This window comes from Centruroides sculpturatus, unplaced genomic scaffold (assembly GCF_000671375.1).
Source record: "Centruroides sculpturatus isolate CEXI.00-Female unplaced genomic scaffold, Cexi_2.0 scaffold580, whole genome shotgun sequence".
Lineage (NCBI taxonomy): Eukaryota > Metazoa > Arthropoda > Arachnida > Scorpiones > Buthidae > Centruroides > Centruroides sculpturatus.
In genome coordinates, this window is record NW_019384668.1 from 243,502 (window position 1) to 266,639 (window position 23,138).

At 27.8% G+C, this 23,138-nt stretch overlaps 1 protein-coding gene across 1 annotated transcript in view; it reads right to left on the reverse strand.

Annotated features, from left to right (window-relative positions):
• LOC111626676 (plexin-B-like) overlaps positions 1-23,138 on the reverse strand; it is a 127,112-nt gene that overhangs the window by 72,631 nt on the left and 31,343 nt on the right. Inside the window, exon 2 of the mRNA XM_023370155.1 lies at positions 19,361-19,403. The gene's annotated coding sequence lies outside the window, so the exon portion shown is untranslated. The remainder of the gene's footprint in view (positions 1-19,360; positions 19,404-23,138) is intronic.

Sequence of the window (23,138 nt, forward strand, 5' to 3'; positions counted from 1 at the left end):
AAAAGATCATTTGAAATCAGTAGTAGTTGTAATAATCATCAGATGGCGCCACATAATGAGAACTAATTTTTATGACCTGGGGAAAAAAATGATCATCTCGAACCAAGCATCCAACATACTTCATATTAATTGCTGTTTCTAAACGAGTAATGCACATTCATTAGGTATTTTTTGATAGATTTTGAAATGCGATGTCATTTGTTTATTAGGGAATATACAATTACTTGATAGGTAATTGTATTCCTTAGAAGTATTTCCGAATAAATTGTTAATAAATCTCGTGATGGTTTAATAAACTATTTGAAAATATTTGAATACAGGTGCTGAATACGTGATAGGTCACGAAACTGGTGTATTCGCGAAGATTTCCTTTAAAAATGAGGAAAGAGAATATCCATTTGTTAAAAAATAACTTGTAATGGGATATTAATCGTCTCAACATCATTTCGAAACCCAGTAATGGCATGGGACATGGGGTCTGGACGTCTTAACCACGCCCTTATTCGATCTAATCTTTTGCGTGCAAAACTTTACTTCTTTCTCCAAATTCCCACTACACTTTTTCATTAGAAAAAAAAAAAATATGTATGTGTATACATGTATGATGCGTTCTTTGCTAAAGCAATTCCAAAATATGCAACCACTGGCACGATAAATTTTATCAAAATATTGCAATTGATGTGACTGATCACGTACAGACAGCAACTATTAAGAAAAAATTCGTTTTATTGCTCATTAATTTCTCTGAATTTTAGCAAATGAAAAGAAGAAAAATGTTTTAATGAATATTTAATAAAAGTAAATATTTTTTACACATACATTCATAACTTATATATATATGTACTGTACATAGATGTGTGTATGCAAAATAATACTTATATACTTATATACATATTAAATATATTATATTATACAGTATGTTATATTGTAAGATATTAGAAAAAAAAATGATAAAATAAATGGCCTCACCGAACTTACATACTGTAATTAATATTATAATAGTCAAAAATATAGGAGTAAAATCCTTAATATGACTGCTCCTTAGTATATCTAATGGCTGGTCAAATTTCTAAAGCTATTTATATACTTTAGATTCATATAAAAGTGGATAGTTTTCAGGCCACCCACATCGACTGCAATTATTTGTGCATAGTTTTGTTCGCTCCACTTCCTCCCTCATCTATATAAAGGCACTACTTTAACAACTTTCATACAACAAGTGGGCTTTGTATTTATTACGTAGAGATATGCATATTAAATTTTTTTGTTTCTCTTGAAAAGTAATATAAAAAATACAATTTCTAAAAATGCCATTATAATTTAGTTCGCAGTTGTTATAGCTAGAATAGCTAGCTATTTATTTGGGATTTATTTAGTTCCGGATAAAAACAAGAGTTAAATATTTTATGGTCGAGAAAGAATTTTCATTTATTTCTCTTCAATATGTTCTAAAGAAAGTATGCATGTAGAAAATTTTTAAAAATATAAATGCAGTTACTAAGGCTGGAAATCGTTGCCGAAAGAAGACGAAGCAAAGAAAGAAGAAAGAAAAAAGAAAGGAAAAAAAAAAGGAAAAGGATGAAGAGAAGAGAATTCCTCAGTGGACCAAGCCAAAGGACAAGCAAGATAATTAGGATGGCGAGAAAGGTGAAAGAAGTTTCTATTTCAGAGAAAGAATCGTTTTCTCTTGTCGACCCAACATGACTTCTTTTCCAAAGGGAATCGAGCAAAGCCTAACTGTTCGCCTTTCCCAACTAATTTCCACACTTAGAACGAAAAGATAAATCAGTACAGATAGTTGTAACTTCTAGATTCTGCTCTTATCGCTAAGGTTTGATATTTTCCCCCTTGAAACATTCGATAAATTGCCGAAGCGAGTCCAGGAATGAAAACTACTTGAAATGAAAGCATTAGTGTATAGATTGTCTCAGAAACTACACAGAATAATTCAAAATATCATAAAGAGAGATACTTTATTTATCTAAAGTGTATTTTTTTTGAAAACTAGTTAATTTGATCAATATTAGTATAATTTTTTCCTGAAGATACTAAAAAAATCTCTTTTTTACAACGAAATATTTATTCTGTATTTTTAAAATTCAATAATAAAACAAATAAGTTGAATGGTACAGTACATCCTTCTTGTTGTTTGCCTAAAATTTCCTTTAATAATTCAATCACGTTTCAGACTCGGTATCACACTTATATGAAACGTGAGAGAACAATGCTATACATGTTTCTGTGCTTATATTTATATCCCGAAATACGATTGCAAGCGCACAATTCAATTAATTTCTATGAAATAAGTATAAAAAATCAATTTTCTCGAAGAGCTTGCATGCATCTCTAAGTTTCCGATAGCCTATTGTCTAGTAGCTTCCAAGTAGAGGACATTATCAATTTTCTTTTAGAATCAGTTAAATATGTTTAATTATTCATTAAAAAATCTACAAAACATTCAAAAACATAAATCAATATTTATCTAAATTGAAATATTTCTATAGAATAACAAGATAAAGAAATCGATTTTCTAATACTTCAATTTTTTTCTATCTAACTGTCTTTGGAGAAATATTGGAACCACTTTTTTCGATAACAATCAAAAAATTGGAGAAATAAGCAGTTCTAACGATGTTTAGAGAAGAAATAATTCAAAATTTTACAATGAACATTAATAAAATTACATTATTAAAGAAAACTTCTGAATTTCTTTCCATTAAAGCTTAATATCCAATACTCGCGGAGCTTACAGTAAATAAAACAATAATAGAAAATAAACTATTTATAGCAAAAAAAAGAAATTAAATTGATAAAGTAGTTGATTAAAACATGCAATAATACATTTTAAGGATCAGTATACGTGCGGTACACTTCTCACCACCTTAAAAACTTATAGATAATGCAGAGATTTTAAAAATAAAATTATTCGAAAGTAATTAATAGCATAAAAGAAATTATTCGTATTATTTTTTTTGTAGCTTCTACTCATTTTAGTATTTATTCCATTGGAAGTATTGCTAACCGTGCTTAGTATAGCAGAACTAGGATAGCCCATTGAAGCTGTCAAGACCGTTCGCGAAAGAAAGCAATAAACGTGATGGGAAAACGTTAAGCCAACCATACCGTATTGATAGAAACAGTAACAAAATGACAACCCGATTGACAAGTCGGACAGATTAAATACGAAAAAATCTTATCCAGCGATAAAATAAGGTACCACAACGGTTAAGGATCCAAAACAAACATTCTATTTTGGACTACAGACACATGAATAAACATGGTGACGAATTTAAGAATTCTGAACGATAACTGATGAGTATTTTTGTTGATGTTTATATCAATACTTCTAGTTGAGTCTCATTTTTTCTTCTAGATATTTTTGTTCCTTCGTGGGTGGCAGGTTCTTTCGTCTGGCATACCAAAACAAAAAAACAAAGAAACGTTGCTCATGCGTGGTGACCAAGCAATATCAAGGATCCAGTTATCACTCGCTAAAGGCTTATCGAATAAAATTTCTTCATTCCTTACTATAAACTAATCCATTTTTTGTTATAACTAAAGTTTAGACATAATATTGATTTATCTTCTGGGGAAAAATCTTACCTTTTTTTTTCTACGCTAAACGCTTATAAAAAAAGAAAGAATCCATTCTAGGATTTATAATATAGAATCAAACTTACAAGACAAAAAAAATTGATTAATTGTTTTTCAATGTCAAAATTAACGAGAAAATATTGCCAGACCTAATCTTCACATAAAGCTGGATCAATTGGTTGATAAACTGACAGTTTATGATTTTTTAAAATACACATTCACAATTTATAATAAATGGCAAAATAAATCATTGTGTTAAAGTTGTATTTAAAAATTGAAGTTCTAAATTATGTTTGAAATATTTGGTAAAAAATAAACAAAATTATCTAAAATTTATTTTGGAAATTTATAACTTTTACTGTTTTTTATTTATAATTTTTAAAGGAACCGAAATAAATTCTAATTTATTTTTACTATATTTTAATTAGGCTCTAAATATTATGAATATAAAAAAAAATGCAAAAATATTTTTGACACGTTTGTCTTTAAAACTGGGTTTAGAATATAAGCCAAAATCCGACATTTATAGAAGCAGAATAGAGTGAAAGTAGGATATTCTAATAGAGAAAACCAGCTGCATGTTTGTCCATAAAACAAAATCATACATCCTCATATTAAAATATTATACACGATACAACATATGTTTCTATAGACAGATCCATTCTACAATCTACAAATTGTACAGTTTTGCATATAGATTGTATTCTGTTTCTGTAGATAATTATTAAACATAAATTCACTTCTTTTAAATTTTAAATAGATATATTATACAGTAAAATACAAACTTGTCATTTTTAAGCTTGGTTTTCAAAATTTTATCGAAACTACCGAGCAGTCCTCTGGCTCTGTGAAATCTTCAATGAGCGCTACATGCATAAAATAGCAGACGTAAAAATCGAACTTCTCCTATTTCTGACTATAGGCTATTCGTATTCGAAAATTTGGATATTTTCAATAAAAAAAGAAGCTATTTGACTAAAAAATTATAAAAATCTTTTATAAAATCTTCCAAAAAGTTTTTTAAAATGTAAAAGAAAAAGTATACTTATATAATTTGTATTTAATGCATATAAAATTGTAGTTAATAAAGTTAGATATATCATAAATAGAGCTTTCTCTAATGTTTGGTTTAAGATATAAAGTTTAAATCTCATAAAATATCTTATATTCTGTATAAAAAAGAAAAGGAATAGATCGATGCAGTACGAAAGAAAATGTCTTGTTTGTAGATACATCCAACACAACTTTCATATTCATGCAAAAATCTAACTTTATCAAAATGATAAAGTAGATTATGTATCAATAGTATCAAATATAAAATTTCTTTTACTGTATAGAATTGTATCGATTCTTTTTTAAAAAAAATAAATAAATAAAAGAACTACAGGAGATACTTAAACACGCATGACCTTACTTAATAGTTCAGTGATAACGGATATGAACTCTATTTCTAGATTTTTGCTTATAAAGAAACTATAAATGGAAAAGTTTGATTCAGTTCCAGGGATTTCATTTGTATATAACTTAAGTTATAGAGGTCTACTTCAAAGTTTGGATATGGTCAGTTTGAATGGCCCATAATAAGACAGTTTTTCTTAAATTTTAACTGAAACATAATCAGAATTCTTGTTAAGTTAAAGTCTGCACATTCTGTATCTTAAAATCCGACATTATGAGAATAATCAATTATTTTCCGATAATAATAAAGTATATTCTACATGAATTTATCAAAATTCGAATTACCCATTCTATCGAATATTTATTAAATTCCACCCTTTATTTAAATTAGTCTATTATTATATTTAAATTCCAAGAGTCGGAAGGTAATTTTAATATGCCAAAATGGGAACGGTGGCCTAGTTTTGCGGTTACGCATGATTAAAAATGTTATTCTACGCTACTTTGTATTGAACATCGACATTTATAAATTTAATAGTAAAATTCCATCTTAGAATGGCAAAGAGCAATATGTAGTGTGCCAAGTAACCAAGATGGCGATGGCGATCGATTAGAACATCGATCAACCTGTAGCCAACCCAGGGAAACTTTTCCCATATCAGCAGGTGCGGCATGTTAGTTGCTAGGAGAACACGTGACATGACGTCATCCGGGCATCAGGTCAAACACCTGCTGGATCAAGAGACGGACAGTTAATTACAAAAGTAAAATCGCCGAGATCTGGCACGGATATACAAGAAATGTCATCGGCCATGTACTAAACTACGTCTTGCAATCGTTGGTCACTCTTTTATGACCCGGCATAAAACCTTTAATATGCCTTTTATTCTTACACCTTATTCGATTATTTTTATCTAGTATTATACAGGTGCGGATGTCATATCCATTTTGACTGGTAGTAATGCAGGTTATGATAAATGATGTACCTAAACCTTGCTTCTCTCGCATTTGGAACGTGGTGCGCATTATCGTGACTTACAAACTAAAACAAAAATTTCCTAAGTTAGGGTCAGTTTACTGAGAGCAAACATGATAATAATTTCGTTCTACTTAGCAATTACATACATTTAGAAATTAATATAAACAAGCAGTGAAGTCATAGAAACAATTAAGTTGTCCGTTATTTCGCGTAATAAAAATTAATATAAAAATCAAAATCTCCACTTACTTATACTTAAAATTCAGATTGCTACAAGGAAACATTTTTACTTGTTCAATGGCTTATGCATTCGGCATTTTTTAATCTTCCTACATTTTATATTTCAAGAAGATAAGGAAAGAAAATGATAAAGCAGTGTCAATGAAGTTTGGGGTGGATATAATCTTTGACCCTTTTAAGTTTTACTTAAATTACCGTTTGAAAGCTCACATAGCTTTGAAGATATGGCGATAACATAAGAGAAAAAAAGAAAATGTTAGGTTCCACTTTCATTTATGTGAGAATGGCATCCAAATACACAGCACTTGACAAGTTACATACAATTTTCCCTTTATTTATAACTTTTATAAATTGAATATTTAATTATATTCTCGGGTCTGTATTTAACATACTTTTATAAATACTCAATTTTCTTTTATTATTAAATAGGAATCTCGTATAACTTTCGATACAAGGAACTTCTAACAGGTATCAAAATTTAATTAACATAAATTGTATTCCAAGCTTATAATGATTGATAGACTCATTAAGTTCTTCACTAATTTAATAAATTTAAACTACAATAAACATTTAAATGATTAAATAATTAAATTTTAACCTTCTCTATATATTTTTACACGAATTAAATTTTTATTTTTAAACGGGAATAAAATTTTTCAATGTTCTATTGATAAACATAAAGCTTATATTGCGTTAAAATATGGTGCATAAAAATAGAAAGGAAAAGAGAAAAATTTTCGAATTTCGTCTCAAATAAATAAAAAGTGGCTAGCAAACAATTCCGCTAGCCTCAAGGCTTTCCAAATAGTTAAGTTTATCTCTGAACTACTTCGAAAAATTTTTTCGTAATATATATTAAAAATAAAAATGTAAAAATTATTCTATTTTCCAATATACTATATTTCCTTTTTTTTATTTAATTTTAAAAACAAACAACAGACGATTATTTTATTCAATATTTCGCATGTTTTGTTTCTAAATTTAGTGAAAAATTTATTTGATACGTATTTTTTTTATGTCTTTTCTTTAATATTCTTCTTTAGTTTCTAAGCAAAGTTATTTAAACTTGGTTTTTTTTCATACTCGTGAGAATGCATTTCCAATTTCTTTGCAAAATATTTTTTGTTGAAATGATCTCTACTTAACAAAGAGCTTAAAACTATGAAATCACACAGAATATAATCCGGAAATTCGTATAAAATGATAATCTTATTAGTTTGGTAGATCTGCAAACCGAACCTTCTAGGTAGTCCTTGTCTAAGGGTGAGCTAAGTTTGCGTGATGTCTGGCAGTCTCGAGAACAGATAGCCATTTTCGTGTCTACCTGATGGTAATGTATTAGCAGAGGGCTTAAGAAATAAGAGGGATTTCTCCTACACGCAACTGACAGTGAAAGAAAACAATTTGGACGCACCTGTCTCAAATTCGGCAATGCTTATCTTATATAGCATTTCGTGAATAGAATATTTGATAACATAATTTGTACCATTTATTTAACAAAATTTTTCATTCTGTGTTTACCGAAAATTTTTCATGTTTCAAATCCTCATCATTAAAATGAAAAGTATATCAAATTATCAACAACACGAAAGCAATATCTAAATTGGAAGCAGTTTATTGTGTCTCTTGCAATGCAACGCTTGCATGATATCACTCTACATAACATTACACAAATTACGTCTTATATAAATCTACATAAAATACCGATTATATAAGACATCTTCGAGATATCCAAATAGACCTACATTAAGAAAGAAAAATGCCAATGATCCATAAACTTTATTGTTCTGGGTCAAAAGATTTATTGAGAAGTTTTTAGGTCAAAATCTGCAATTAAAATAAAACTGCGCAATTCTTTCAAATTAATTGCTTTTCCTTCTTTACCGGCATATACTGCATTAACAATTTTTTTTTTCCTAATCTATATTTTTAAAGGCGAACACGTTTAAGCAATCAGAATAGCTTTTTCCACGTCGCTATTAGCAAACAAGAAATGTCAAACACAAACATTTTTGTTCCATAAATAACTTTTTCTCGGTCTCCGTGTTATTGATCGCCGAATTCTTTTCAAAGAGTGTCTATACTAAAATATGTTTCAATTCTCCTATCTATTTAATCTTGTCCTAAAGTATTTATTTATCGTTATTACCACGCAATTAACCACAACAGAAATGATCATGTAAGTTCACAATTCGCCTAAGGTAGTCAGATGGAATAATTTTGCAAAACATGATAGATGAACTAATCTCACGATATTTCTCTTTAGGCTCAGTTGTGTTTTTTCCCTTCTTCCAGCTTTAATTATTCTCCTTTCTACTTTATAATTATTATTTTACTCTATATTCTCTGATGTAATCTAACGTCTTTCTATTGATTGAATAAAAATAAAGAAAGCGCTCTAATTGAAAAATAATAGAAATAATTATTTAGAAGATTTTCTAATTGATTGTTTCAAATCTTACAGTTTTTCAACGTGTGTGTTTTAGACGAGAGAAAAGTATGCTATATATACATTCATTTAAACGATTGATATCTCATTGATTTTCCTTCAAAGTAGTGAGAATTTAAGACAAACTGGTACTAATTTTAGTTGAATTACTTGATAGAAATGCACGATAGCAAAAGACAAAGAGAGATATTCCAGTCTTCCAAAGCACTTCTAGAACTGCTTTAGAGGTCTGGCTCTTCTCAATATCCACAACCAATCTTTGTGCGCTCAGAACATTGAGATGTATAACTCAAGGACTTTCTCCATTACTATGTCTTAGCTTATCGGATAGCATGGGAGCGACCCGGACTTATCTCATTTCTTCGTTTCTTGATGGATTATAGACAGTGTGCCTTAAGTACCTGTCCATTTCTTAAAGCCTGACTGGCGGATGTCTTGCGGTCACGCTCGTTTCAGATCGATTGAGTAATTCACTTATAACAACGACTGATAGGCCCTATCACAATAACTAAAACTTCTACATCAAACATCTTATCAGACACTTAAAGGAGCTTCCTGTTAGAACTAAAAAAAAGTAGCCAATAAATCTATGTTAAATGAAAAATAGAATCTTATTCGTTCGTTAAGTTAAATGATAATTTAACTTATTATTAAATATAAAATTTTATATTGATACTTAAACTCATAAAGGATATAATAAATTAATTCTTGTAATAGTAAATGGAATACTTTAAAAATAATATTTAATTAGAAATTATAATTAATTATGTTCTTCTCTTACCAAGATACTTTAATAAGCTACTTAATAATATTCTTTGAAATATAAAACTCTGAAAGATTTCGAATCATGTTAATGACGTTGTGCCATTATGTTAGGTTTCCTTAATATTCAATAGCTGTCATCGTTATTCAAACGACAATACTTTCCACCTCGCTGAAACCATAGCTGCTTGTTTACCATCAATTTTCTCGAATTTTTGAAACAATTCAATAACTAAACTACCATTATCCAATATAATTATTATAACCATAAATAAGAATTAAGATCGAATTAAAAAAGTTTTTTCCCTTCTGACATATTTAATTTACACAAAAATTGATTAGTTTTTCTCAACTTTTTAAGTAATGAGAAAACTTTTAATTATAAAAATTTTCTATGGGTGGCAAAAAAATAAATATTAAAGTTGCAAATACTCTGCTGGGTTCCTTCATTTTTTATTATTATTATTTTTTTTATAAAGACTTCAATTACGTTCCGTCCTACAGGCCTACTTAATACTTATCCAACTATTTAACGTAAATAAAAAAAAGGCAAAATAACAGCTTGTAACTTACTATAAAGTTAAATATAGCCTAGCTTTACTTTGGCACGTTTGAAAAATAAATCAATAGATCATGTCTACATCAGATACCGGCAAGGAGTTAAAATTTTATCAATAAATCGCTTAACCATTCGATCTTTCCTCAAAATTTTCCAGTTTAAAAAAAATAATTAAAACAAGATATGAGAAACTTATATGGAGTTTTAAACATTTATATAATAGCTTTTATTATACACTAGTAAAGTAGTGAGAATTAAATATTTTTATCAAGATCTAATTATTAGTTATACTTAAGTAGATTTTAAATAAAATCGAGTTTATAAATCGACTATTTTGCAAATTTGTCAAATAGATTGATTTTAATCTATTTTAAGAAATAAATCAGAATATTTTAATACAAATTCGGAATATTTTTAGTGTGATCACCTGTTCAAAATCTAAATCTCAAATAACTACACGACCAATCTGTACCAAATGCTGTACACTTGTAAGGCCTCGTTTGACATCTGTACTTTGAATCAATCTAAAAACGAATGTAACCTAACATTTCTATGTTTTTAACTTTTTTTTTCGAACCGAATGGAGAAAAAAAGAAATTATTTTATTTCTCTCTTTCGTATTTTTTTATTAAAATAAGTATTCAAAATTATTTTTTCAAATATAAAAAATCGCATTTGATATTAAATTATTTCTCTTTGAAATGTATTCATGTATTACGCGATACTTTTTAAAACTTACGATTATTTTAAATTAATTTAACATATTTTAATTTAAAATAATCATTAAAAAATTTTAATAAAATAAAATAAATATTTTAGTTATTAATTAATCTTTCAGTATTTTATGACTGAAATGTTTAAGAATGAAATTTAAAATATATGAAATATATTTCTATCTATAATAGTAATTAATTTAATAGAAATTTTTTCTTAAAAAATTAAGAATATTTGAATTATAAATTAAAAAAAAAATTCAAAGAATTTTCAGGAAGTTTTTCATCAAAAATTTTTTTCGATAATGTAAAAGTAAATTAATTTTATGAACTGTTGGTAAAATTTATATATAATCCAATATTTTTCAGTTATAAAAAAAGTATTTAAAATTATTTTAAAGTATTTTCATTGTAAAAAAACAATGTATATAAATTATCTTAATTTTAAATTAACAAAAAAAAAATATTGAAGTGGATAAAATTAGAATTNATTGACACCCTTAAAAAATTATAAATTATCTTAATTTTAAATTAACAAAAAAAAAATATTGAAGTGGATAAAATTAGAATTAGAATTTAAAAAAATCATCCCGCCTTATCATCAGCTATTCTAAACGTTAAAATTATCATATTATATCAAGGAATTAGCATTCTTTTTCTTGTCGACTAAATTATTCTAAGTGTAAGTATAGAGAGCGTATTAGGTGTCAAGCTTAATAAATCGATTCCGTATCTGTCCACCTTTTGAAAATAACCGAGATAAAAAGAAGAAAAACGGAATCTCATCGAGTTAAGATTTGTTCAGAAGAGGATTCGCAACTTAATTCCATCGATCGTAAGTCTTCTACGCACATCGTTAAGCTTAACTCCATCAGATCGGAACAAATCCCTTTTCCGTTGTAGCGATTTAACAAGATACGACATCCGGCCCTCTCTGATAGGTGTCGTTCGAGGATCGCCTTCTTTTGACCCAGTTTGCCATCCGGTAGCTTAACGAGATCGCAATGGTCGTCCTTGCACACTACCTTCTTTTTTTTTTTTTTACGTTGCAAAACTTTCTTCCGATCTACTGATTTCTCCGGAGAATTCGCATTGAATTTGAAAAATCTCAAAAATGGATTTTTGAAAACAGAAAAAAGAAGAAAAAAAATTAGATTATTAAGTCTTTTTGTCATTTCGCTGGCAACCGAGCAAAAAATAAAAAAAAAAAAAACACTTCGTTTCACATCGTTTATAGAGAAATCAACAGTGCGATATTGATAAAAAAGGAATAAGCGTTATTTTCGGGTTGTAGACTAAAATCGATAAGCAAAACGGTTCTAAATTTGGAGCATTTCTTTCTTGGAAATCTGGAAAACATTCTAAATCTACAGTTATATCCCACTCTTCAATTGAATCGACTTTATAAAGGCTCTCTGGTGGTTTCTCTGTAGTTTTCGTTGGAAGTAAAGCTATAGAAGTTCGACAGTAGCTTTAGTAGACAAACACAAAACTGAATCTCCCTGATCTGTACACAAGATAAAGTCGTACGTTTCCTGGTGGCAAAGAGTTCTACCGGGAAGATAAGAAAATAAAATATTCATTCCTTTTCAAAAGAAAATTATATGTTTGACTAACAAACCATTAATCATGATTTTTATCTATTATAATTATAAATCACCGTAATTGATTTTTAAAAATATATTTACTGGACATTAATTGAAAATGATAATGTTCGATGCTTCCAACTGCTACAATGAATAGTTCTACATGTGTTTCTGTCAAGAACACAGTAACAAATAATGTTCCTAGAACCTCTGCGAAAATAATTATCAATATGAGAAAGTTATTTAATAGCTCACATCCTTATTGAATAAATTAAACGCAATTAAAATTGGTAAGTATAATGTCTAGACTTCTAAAATGCTTAATAAATTATATTAATTAATAATATGCAAATTTAAAGTTTCTTAAACCCTTTTAAGCACGGTATCCAATTTAGACAAATGTAGAATACTAAATATAGATTTGATATAATTAATATACATAGCTAAGATTGAATGTATGAATGGATTACTATTTGCAAGAATAAGCTTATATTTCTCAATATACTTTTTAAGAAACGATATATCGTATAAAGAAACTTTATATCCTACATAAAAATGTATAAACTTTATCTTGTAAGAGAGGATAAAAGTAAAAAAGATTAAATCTCTTATAAAATGTAAAGTTGTATAAAATAGTTTAAAAGAAAGAATTTATTTGAAGAAGAACATTTCGGCCAAAGCAAATAACGAGGATAAATCTTTGATACTTTATCTATTCTATTTTTCAATATTACATCTAGATTTAGACAATAACAATAAATTATAAATTTTTTTATAGTAGGCCTATTTCTTCATTTCTCTCCATCCCTTTCTAAACATAAACAAAGGCTTCGATCTCTTTTATTTCTAACAATACTCGAAGATAATATTTCAGGTGTGTTCAATTTATCTTTAATTTCGATAGCAAACAATTGCGTAAATGTTCTATGTAGGTTTCAAGATGCAATTTATTACAGTGAATTGCTCGCAATTTAGAACAAAGACGAATAAGAAGACCTATGACATGTTAAACTATCTAGAAGAGTAGAGAATAAAGCGGACTCAGTGATCTCTACTAGGGATGCGGATAAACTTAATCCAATTGATCAACTAACAGGATTGTGATCGAAGGAGAGATACATTTGCCAACAAGCGGGCCACTCTATAAGCCTCTTGTTAATTCAATTCCCCACACAAACCGGCAGCACTTACTCTAAGTACCACTTCAAACCATTTTCACCAGAATGGACAGAATGGGGAGACGCTTTTTTCCTTTTATACTAGATCATCTGTGGTTTAAGTAATTAGATTTTACGATCGAATGAAAAGTTTGATTTCTGGCTGCGTTGAATTTTATAATTGATGGATTCTACTCGAAACTTTCTACAAACGATCTAAACTAAAACAACTTAATTGGAGTGTAGAACTGTAGATAAGAAAATCTATCATCAAGTCATCATTTTCGGATAAAGATCCTTAAATAAAAAAGCCAAAAAGTCATTTTTACAGAAATTTTTCAGCTTCAAGTTTTAGTTTTCTTTCTACATCTTTAATATAATTCTATAATGACTGAAAATGATGGCTACAACTGGACTGAAAATGAAATTCTTCAGTTACGATTCTTTTTATAACATTTCTTATAAATAAGTTGAAAATTTTTATTTTAATTAAAGTAGTTATACGTAGAAGAACGTCTAAAAAAACACATAAAATAATATTTAATAAAATAAAATATAACTTAAGCATATTAAAAAATTCCTGTTCTAGATCCAAATATTTTTCCTTTCATTTAGTACGAGTTTAAAACTTTCCGGAAAATAAAATTAATCTAAATAGAAGCATAACTCTTACGTTGTTTTAATCTACAAAACTATAATAATGTACTCTACGAGGCTTATTGACTCTCAGCTAGTTATTGAATCTATGATGGAAATGCGATGTTGAAATATGCTGAGATCTGTCAAAGTGAGATCTAAAGGAAAAAAAACACAGCATGTTTAATCAAATCAAGCGACCAGGCACCAACAAGCCGCTGGCATTCTAAGCAGAAACTAGATTAGCCGAACGACTGACACAGATAGAATATAAGGTACAGAAGAGGGGAAAACCAGGAACGTTCTTTAACGTGTTGAATCTTACATTTAAAGAATAAATTTGCAATATTCATCTGAATTTAAATTATATAATTTTGATTAATTATACGCAGTTCGCATTAAGTTTTTTACTTCATAAATAAGTTAACAAATATTAAGCTTTTTCTTATTCTTTTTTCCTCCATAAACTAAAAGATTTAAAAAAACTAATCGATTTATTAATAAAGTTAAAAATATATATATTTATAGATTTAAATCATCGTATTAAATTAATCACGGATTTGATTAATTCGCACTTCAGTTAACGAGTTTGTATAATCTGAAATGTTTTTATAATGTTATTACTATGTAACGTAATATTTTCATAACAAAATACTAATTGGAATGACGATTAATAAATACTTTGAGATTGCAGTTAAAATATCTCGTGCAAGATTTATTTCCTGTTAGAAAAAGTTTTATCATATTATATATGATCTTAACATTCGTTTACTTCCATATCAAGTTATCAAAGTATAGGAATTAGAGGAGTGAAAAAAATATTCGAGTTTATTTTTACATCATAAATTGTACGTTGGTTCGGAAGATATTTATTTATAAGTCATAAATTCTCATATAAAAAAAAAACAAATTTTTTTTTTACACAGAGTGGAACTTCTTACGACAGAAAATAATTCAGTTACATCCTTCTTTACTCAGTATTTATCTACGCATCGTAGATCTGTTTATTAATGACAAGTCTTGTTGGGAATGAATAACTGTAAAGTTGATATAACTATTCTCTAGTTGAATAATATAAGTATTCGTTTTACTTTTTAATAGAAAATATTTTCCAATATATACACAAACTAAACTTACTACAAAAAGTGAAACATTTGTCAAATCTCGGAAGTTCATTCTTGGAAGAAGTCAAGTCGAATTCTATGAATGAATAACGATCCATGGAAATTTTTCTTCAATCGACGGTTAAAAGAAATCCAATTTTTCATCGTTTGATGGGTCACCCGGTATAGAGTTACATATTCAATCAAAAGAATCCAGACTTTAATACATATTCGTTTCCGGTTACGAAAAATAATATAAGATTATAGGTCTAGCAACCATTTAAACTGCAAACTGTAGACAAACAAGCTTTTCATTCCTTTTCGGCAAAACTTTCAACTTTCTGAGAAATAGGGTGTGTGAAGAAAGACGTAAACATTTTCGCCGAACGTTTGTGATTTATGAATAATTACATTGTTCGAAGCTTTGTTTCGCAGACGACATAAAAAAATTAAATAGCGTACGAGCGTTTATGAAAAAAATTAATTGTATAAAATAAAATGATTCGTTCTTAATGAGTGGAGAATGTGGATTTTTGTCTAGGGTAAAAGTGGGCGCGAATCTTTTCATAGGCAGTGTAACGATCTGGCTTATGGTTCCGTCGCTGGCACACGTCACATAAATACAAACCCTGCTATCGATTCTATTCACCATCTGTTTCGCATCGCGGCTTGAATAACAAATCTACTGCAATATATTAGCATAACGACGACACTCTTTGCTTTTAATAACTAGAAAATTCCCATCCAACAACAGAAAAGACGATACTAACCAAATGACAGCACTTAACAAGTGAAATTTCTACTTTACACGGCTTTTATAACAATTTTCCATAATACTTCCTCCTTCCAGGAATGTCAGCTTTAATTTCTAATGGGTATGCTTTTTCTATATTGCTCTGCACATACTTCAAAAATTAAAAAACTAATAATTTTTATGTAATATGAAATATGGAAGAATTAATTTTTATATAGCCGTGCAAAATTGGAAAAATTCCTATAATTATAGATCTCCTACTTTTTTCAAAAGTTTTCCTATTCATTTTTGTAAGTCACGTGTTCAGAACTATTGATCTGACCCAATTACCTTAGAAGTAGTATTAAATTACATATTATCCAAGATAATTCGAAAACTAGCTAGGGTTCTATTCCTAGATACTTTTGTAATTCTTGCCACGTGTGTATTAAGCTTGGCAGATTTGTGCTGCACGTAGTATTGATGACCCACTATTATGAGATGACCGACCGTGTGAGAGATTTTCGACTTTTTCTGATGGGATCTCGTCAAAAGGGAAGAAAAGTCCCTCAAGAGACGTGGATGGCACACTGACGTGTATACTTCACCTCTGGATTTACCATCAATCTCGTTAGACATCGAGTGATCCCCGAGGATATGATAGAAGGTCCTTCCTCTCTGCTAACACATACTGGACATGACGACATTTTGTATCCGTTGTATAGAATGAGAAATAGAGATTAACTTACAGTTTTCTCACATCTAGATCCAGTTAATCAAATTTTCTTTTCTAACTTTTCGTTAAAAGAATTCACAACAAAGACATTTGACAGAATGACGATTTTATATTGAAATAAACAAAATAAATTATTTACAATATAAATACACTCAACTGAAAATTTCAAACTCTATTAGCTAAGTAAATATAAAATGCATTTTGCATATAAGAAAACATTTCTCTAAATAATAAAAGAAAGAATCTCCTTTCTTTAAATTTTTTACTTGAGTGGGTATTTCTTTTTTAAATTTAGCCTAAATACATTCTTCATAAACAAGTCAAATTCCGAATAAAATGGAAATATATATATTCAGAATTCAGCTATCCACAACTTAGAAAACTATAATCTCTCGCTAGTAATAAAATTACCTCACAAATAAAACGATGGCAAGATTGGCTGTCAACTTTCTAACACGACTGTAGCAGCTGAGCCAGATTTCAATAAATTTCTCTCTTCTGATGGAAAATAACGAGGTGACAAATAAATTATTTCTTATCTGTCAAATCCAACACCACGTCATATCAAACTCGAGTATCTGGCCAATCCATATTTTTAACACTTTAACCGTTTTTATTTTCTTACCAAACAAAAGTAAATGCAGCCATTTTTCTAAACATTTTAATATTAATTAAGGAAAGTCGACGGTACGACCGAGCAATGGACGACGTGGGAGAGTACCGACCTAACTCGGACCACGTGACAATCAAAATTATGGTTATTAAGTTGTCCATGTCTATTCGTCCCATCCTGCCCACGCCCTGAGATATTAATTCCGCCACAGTTGGAGGGTGTTAATCCTTTTTCCTATTGGTTGACACTTTATCATCGTCTCAACTGTTGTATGTCCATTGATGCGATTCGTGTGGGAAAGAGATAGATACAGAGTAAAAAAAAAAAATATAAAAAAACGCCCTAAATACCATAACCTATACGTAAAAAATTCAAATAAAAATATTCGTTGAATAAAATTTAAATATTTTTATTTAAAAAAAGTCGAGCTCACATTATATAAAGATGAAAAAAATATGAAATTTAATTAAAATTAAGCGCAAATATGCTTTAATTAAGTTTCTTAAAAATTCACCTAAACTGTTGTATTACATAATTTATTACGTTATTTAAATCATCTTTGAAATTTTAATAATTTTGAATATGATTTATTAAGTATTTGTGAAAAGAAATCACATATAATATTGATACATGATTTATAGTTTTATAAAAATAAGCTCGTGTTTGACAGATGGCAAAAATTTCTAATATAAGAGATATAATGCCAATTAATGATTATAAAAATTCTTTAGAATAGATTTTTCTATTCATTTATATAAATATTAAAACAACGTAAATAATTAAAATCATCTTTAGTAGCGTGCTGAAGAATTTAATATGATAAAAATTGTTAAAGAATTTTAATAAGACAGCTGTTTATGATGTTATAGTAAATAAAAATCGCTTAATTATATCTTACGAAAGTAACCTAAATGTTGTTTATAGTCCATACATTATAGACTAGAATAGAGAAGACTTAGCTAGAGCAAAAACAAACTATTAACTTCAACAATTTTCCACTACGATTTAGACAAAGAGTGTAAATATAGGTTAAAGCTCAAGTTAATGTTCTCTCTACGAGCTCAACCTTATTATTAACTTCGAGTGGATTCCTGATAAATTAGAGAAGTAATCGTGTAGACCTTAAATGCAAATTGCCGTTCAGAGCACGTTCGTCTAAATTGCAAAGATCGCCTGTAATAGCGTGACAAAATGGAGGTGACGTTTGTATGACAACTCTTATTTTCGATAAAATAGTTTTGTCACGAAATGACAAAGAATTTCAAAGGCATGTTACCAATAGACAGTTATAACTGCATATAATTACGTGCAGCCTACTTAAAAGGGTAACATTAGAGGAGGAGCGAGATAAGGCGGTCCCGGAAAGCAAAAATTGAATTACTTTAAAAAAAAAAAAACTATATTATCTAATCAAGATTTAATAATATATTATCACGTGACTGCTATTTTTCTTCGCAACAGGTTGCAATAATGGTCGATTTAATTGCGCGCTCGATAGTAAATACGGTAATATTGCTCCACAAGTATTAATTTAATCGAATCAATACGAATTTAATTAGTATATATTACATTATAATCGTACAATTACAAATATTAACTAATTTATCCAAACAGTAAAGCTTGCTTAACTTATAAGCTAAAGAAATTATATTCGTTTCAAACTTCTGACTGTATTTTTGTAGAGATTTAAAAGAGACAAGCTTAATAGATTGAGTGACTGCTGACGAAGCAGGCATTTAGTCAAGCGTACAACCAACAGTAGAATTTAATGTAACTGAATGAACAGATATTACGACCACGTGATAAGTCAGAAAGAATCGATGGAAGAAACCGAAAGAGTAATGTTGTATTTAAAAAAAAAAAAAAGGAAAAAGAAACCGATACTTCAACTCTTATAATTATATAAAATTACGTTAAATAAAAAAGAAAATATGATCTTAATACGAAAAATCCATTACAGTCTTTTTTAAAATGGCATAACTTTAATGTAAAAAAATTCAAAAATTATTTCTTATTGATTTATAAAAGTATTTTTTTTTTAACTTCTTAAAAATTTATATTGTTTATTCTAAATTGTATAATTCTCATAAATATTAACTTACCATAATCTGAACTGTCAAGTTGAATGACTTTTTCTCATTAAAACTAAAAATATAAAAGAAAACTATGTTACTATATTATTATTATTATACTATTAAATAACAAAAACACCGATTATAAATTTATAATATGCATATATATTTCTTTTCTCTTTATTTGAATATAGCTTATTAAGTTCTAATAAAGTATAATCAGATAAAACAACTTTAATAAATTTTTCAAGAAATTCTCTCTACTTTTATGGCACAATAAATATAACTTAATAATGTTGTTGTGCTACTTTGTTTCAACTATTATACGTTTTAAGCTTGCATTTTAAATCATATTAATCATTATAATATGCTAAATATCAAAATAAAATTGTTAAAAAAGAAAATATATTATAATTAAATTTATTTAGAATATTCAATTAACTTAGAAATGAAGCATTAAAATGTTTATCTCGGAGATTCTCTTAAATTTAATTTTTTAAAGAGTTTATTTAAATGATTTATACAAAAAATTTTTTTTAATTTATAAAAATTTTATATAATAATAATATTAAATTGAGTTATTTATTGGGTTGGATAATCGTTTGCTCATCACAATGTTATCTTTTGTAATTTTTGTAATAAATAAATTTTTAAAAAATTATATTAGCTGCTTAAAAATAGAAGGTTAATTTTAAAAATTTAATTTAGAAATGTTAAGATAAATAAAAACAGTTTTTTAAAAAAATATAATTTTTATAACTGTTTTTATTTATAACTATTGACTGATTTTCGAATATTGTTGTTCCATTCTATTTTATAATTTAAAAACAGACTAAGAATTTCTTTTAAATGTTTTATAAAATATATTTTATTAACTATTAAAAACACGTTTCCAATACCATCGAATCAGATTTTTCTTTAAATGTAAGCATTACATAGAATTCTACAGTCGTTACTGGCAGCCTTATGTTAAATTCTGTTCGCCGGATCAAAATTTCCTAAGGGATGAACATATAACAAATGGACAGAAACGGTGATCTTATAAGCCCGTTTTCTATATAAACCAAGCTAAAAGAGAAAATGAAAGTCAATAAATAAACAAGAAAAGCCTATAAAAACACAGCTGCAGCAGTTATTTCTTTATTCTTTATCAGTCATGTATATACTTCAAGATTTTACTTTCGGCTTTAAAAAATGTTCAATTCAATTTTATAAAATACATTAGATTCATTAAAAATAAATCATTACACACTTTTACGGTCGATGAACTTTAAATAATTAATTTATTTTATTTTAAAACGTACAAAAATCTCTAGTTTAAAAAAAATAATAACTTTCTCCCATTAAATTCTTTACGCGTTAGGTTACATATTTTCATTAAAAATTGCAAACTTCCACAAAAAATCCATTTAAAACTTTCCAGTAAAAAAAATGGTAGGGAATTTTTTTACTACAGATTATATAGCCTATATATAAAGATGAGAACTCGTTAAATTGATGTTTTTTATCGGTTACAATTCAATCTATTGTTAAAATAAAGATTCTTTCGACAAATTTATCTACTCCCAAAATTCTCGTCAAGAGATTTCTAACAATGTTTCAAACTTACTAAACGTAGTAGACATACATTCTCTTAAATCGGTTCAAATAAAACAAGAAAAGAGTCGAACCATTAATGGTGAGACCATTTCGTCAGTCGAAAACTGCTCGGCCCAGTGGTTCTTGGAATGAGAACAACTTCTTCTCTACTATTCTATTGTCGAAGAATAACAGGTCTCTGACCTAGAAGATCAAAGTTGGGAAAAGACGTTGAGGAAATGTTGCTATTGTAATTGTTCCTTTAAACGGATCGTTTCATCTTCCTAAAAACAGTCTTTTGCTAAGAGTGATGGGGAACACTGGCTAGGAAGAAAAAAATTAATACGTGTCCACAAACAATTGGAACTTCGACACTAAGAAAGATAACAATCAATTTTATAACTGTTACGACAATTTTCTAATTGAATAATTCTTTTTCAGGTAACGTTTAGACAATTTTATCGACTTACAAACAATATTTTCATATATTCTTTCCCTGTTTTTCCTGTTGAATTTCCTCTTATTTAATAACAAAAGTAAAAGATACCTGCATTATACTTTAAGAAATGAACTAAACTTTTTCATTCAAAATATTCGGATTTTAATACAAGTTTTAATGAGATAAATACAAAAAGAAAAGAAAAAAATATATATATTACATAAGTTATCTCTTATGAAAAATTCACTACATTAAATTCCTTTAAAAACAAAAACTTAATCGTTATCTGTTTTCTTTATATCTAAATCATTTTATTTCATTAGCATTTTTATAAAAACATTTTCTTTTTATAAAGTTAATGAATTCGCTAATATCTTTATAAATCAATAAAAAGTATTAACAGTAAGATTTTATCATGGTTTAAAAAAATAAAGTTTTGGCATTCCGACAAATTATTTTTCAACTAATTATTTCATTATTAATATTTTTTACCATTATTATTATTATTATTAAAATATTTAATGCTCATTAAAATAATTTATTAATAATTATTTCATCTTAAACCCTTTGAGCAATTTTAATAAGTGTTTTTAGGGGATTAATTTATCTGATTTCATAGAAGAAGAAATGCTGATTCTCAAAATGTAAGAAGCTAAATTAATTTACATAATCACGATAGCAGTTTTTATTGTTATAAGAATTTCATTATACGATAAAAAATTTTTAAAAATCATTTCAAAAACTTGTAAGCTATTTGTTCAATTTGCATAAATTATTGAAATGTCTTTGGTATCTGTTACAAGATCTTTAAAAGTGAGAGATTTTTTAAATGGAAAAATTCAGATTACCACTAACTGAAGATATTGATTTTGATTAAAACTTTTGAAAGAATATTAAACTTGGAGTTTTAAAAAAAAAGTGCTTCGAGATATAAATGTTCATACATAAAATTCTTTATCAATAAGAACTTTACTTAACATTAATAAAAAGGTCAAGGCCTAAAATCAAGGTCGTCTCTGCAACATTGCTTAAGAAGCTATTTAAGAAAATTACTTTCTCTAATCTGTATGAAAAAAAATCTTTAAACAATACCATCCTAGTTATTAAGCCCTACACACCACCCATCATCATCATCATCATCTCTTTGTTTTCAAGAAGGAAAGATTTATTGTAAAAATTATTCTAACTGAATGAAAGTTTAACGTAAAGTTCTGCTAATATTAAAGATTTATCGTATTGAAAACAACTTGAACAAGACTTTTCCAAAGTCCAAACAATGCATATGTAATACTAACTTGAACGAAACTCTTAAAAGTAATCCTCCTTCGAGTATAGAAGATAATACAGAATGAAAGAGTTATACGTCAGAATGTGAAATTTTATCTCAAAATTATCCAGAAAGACTTCTTATCCAAAACCTTGAACTAAAAAAAATTAATTATCGTCGTATAAAAGAATTTAGAAAAACGTTTTATTAATCGAAATTGCGTTGTAAAGTTGATTGAGTTTTCCTCTTCCTTTTTTTTTTAATTTCGATTACTAGCAATGAAAAGTTCTCTAAAAGTTCCAAAAGTACGAGAGACCAATTTCGATCAGTTGAAATTAAACTTGGAAACTCAATTCGAAGATTTCGCGACAGTTACAGAGAGCGAAAAGATTATGTGATAACTGAAAGTATTTCATCAATAAACTCGACCAAGCTCCATTTACTAAATACGATGTAAAATTTAATCTAATAAATGACTATTTCTACTTTTAAATTTTTAATTGAAAGCGAAATTTGAAAGATAT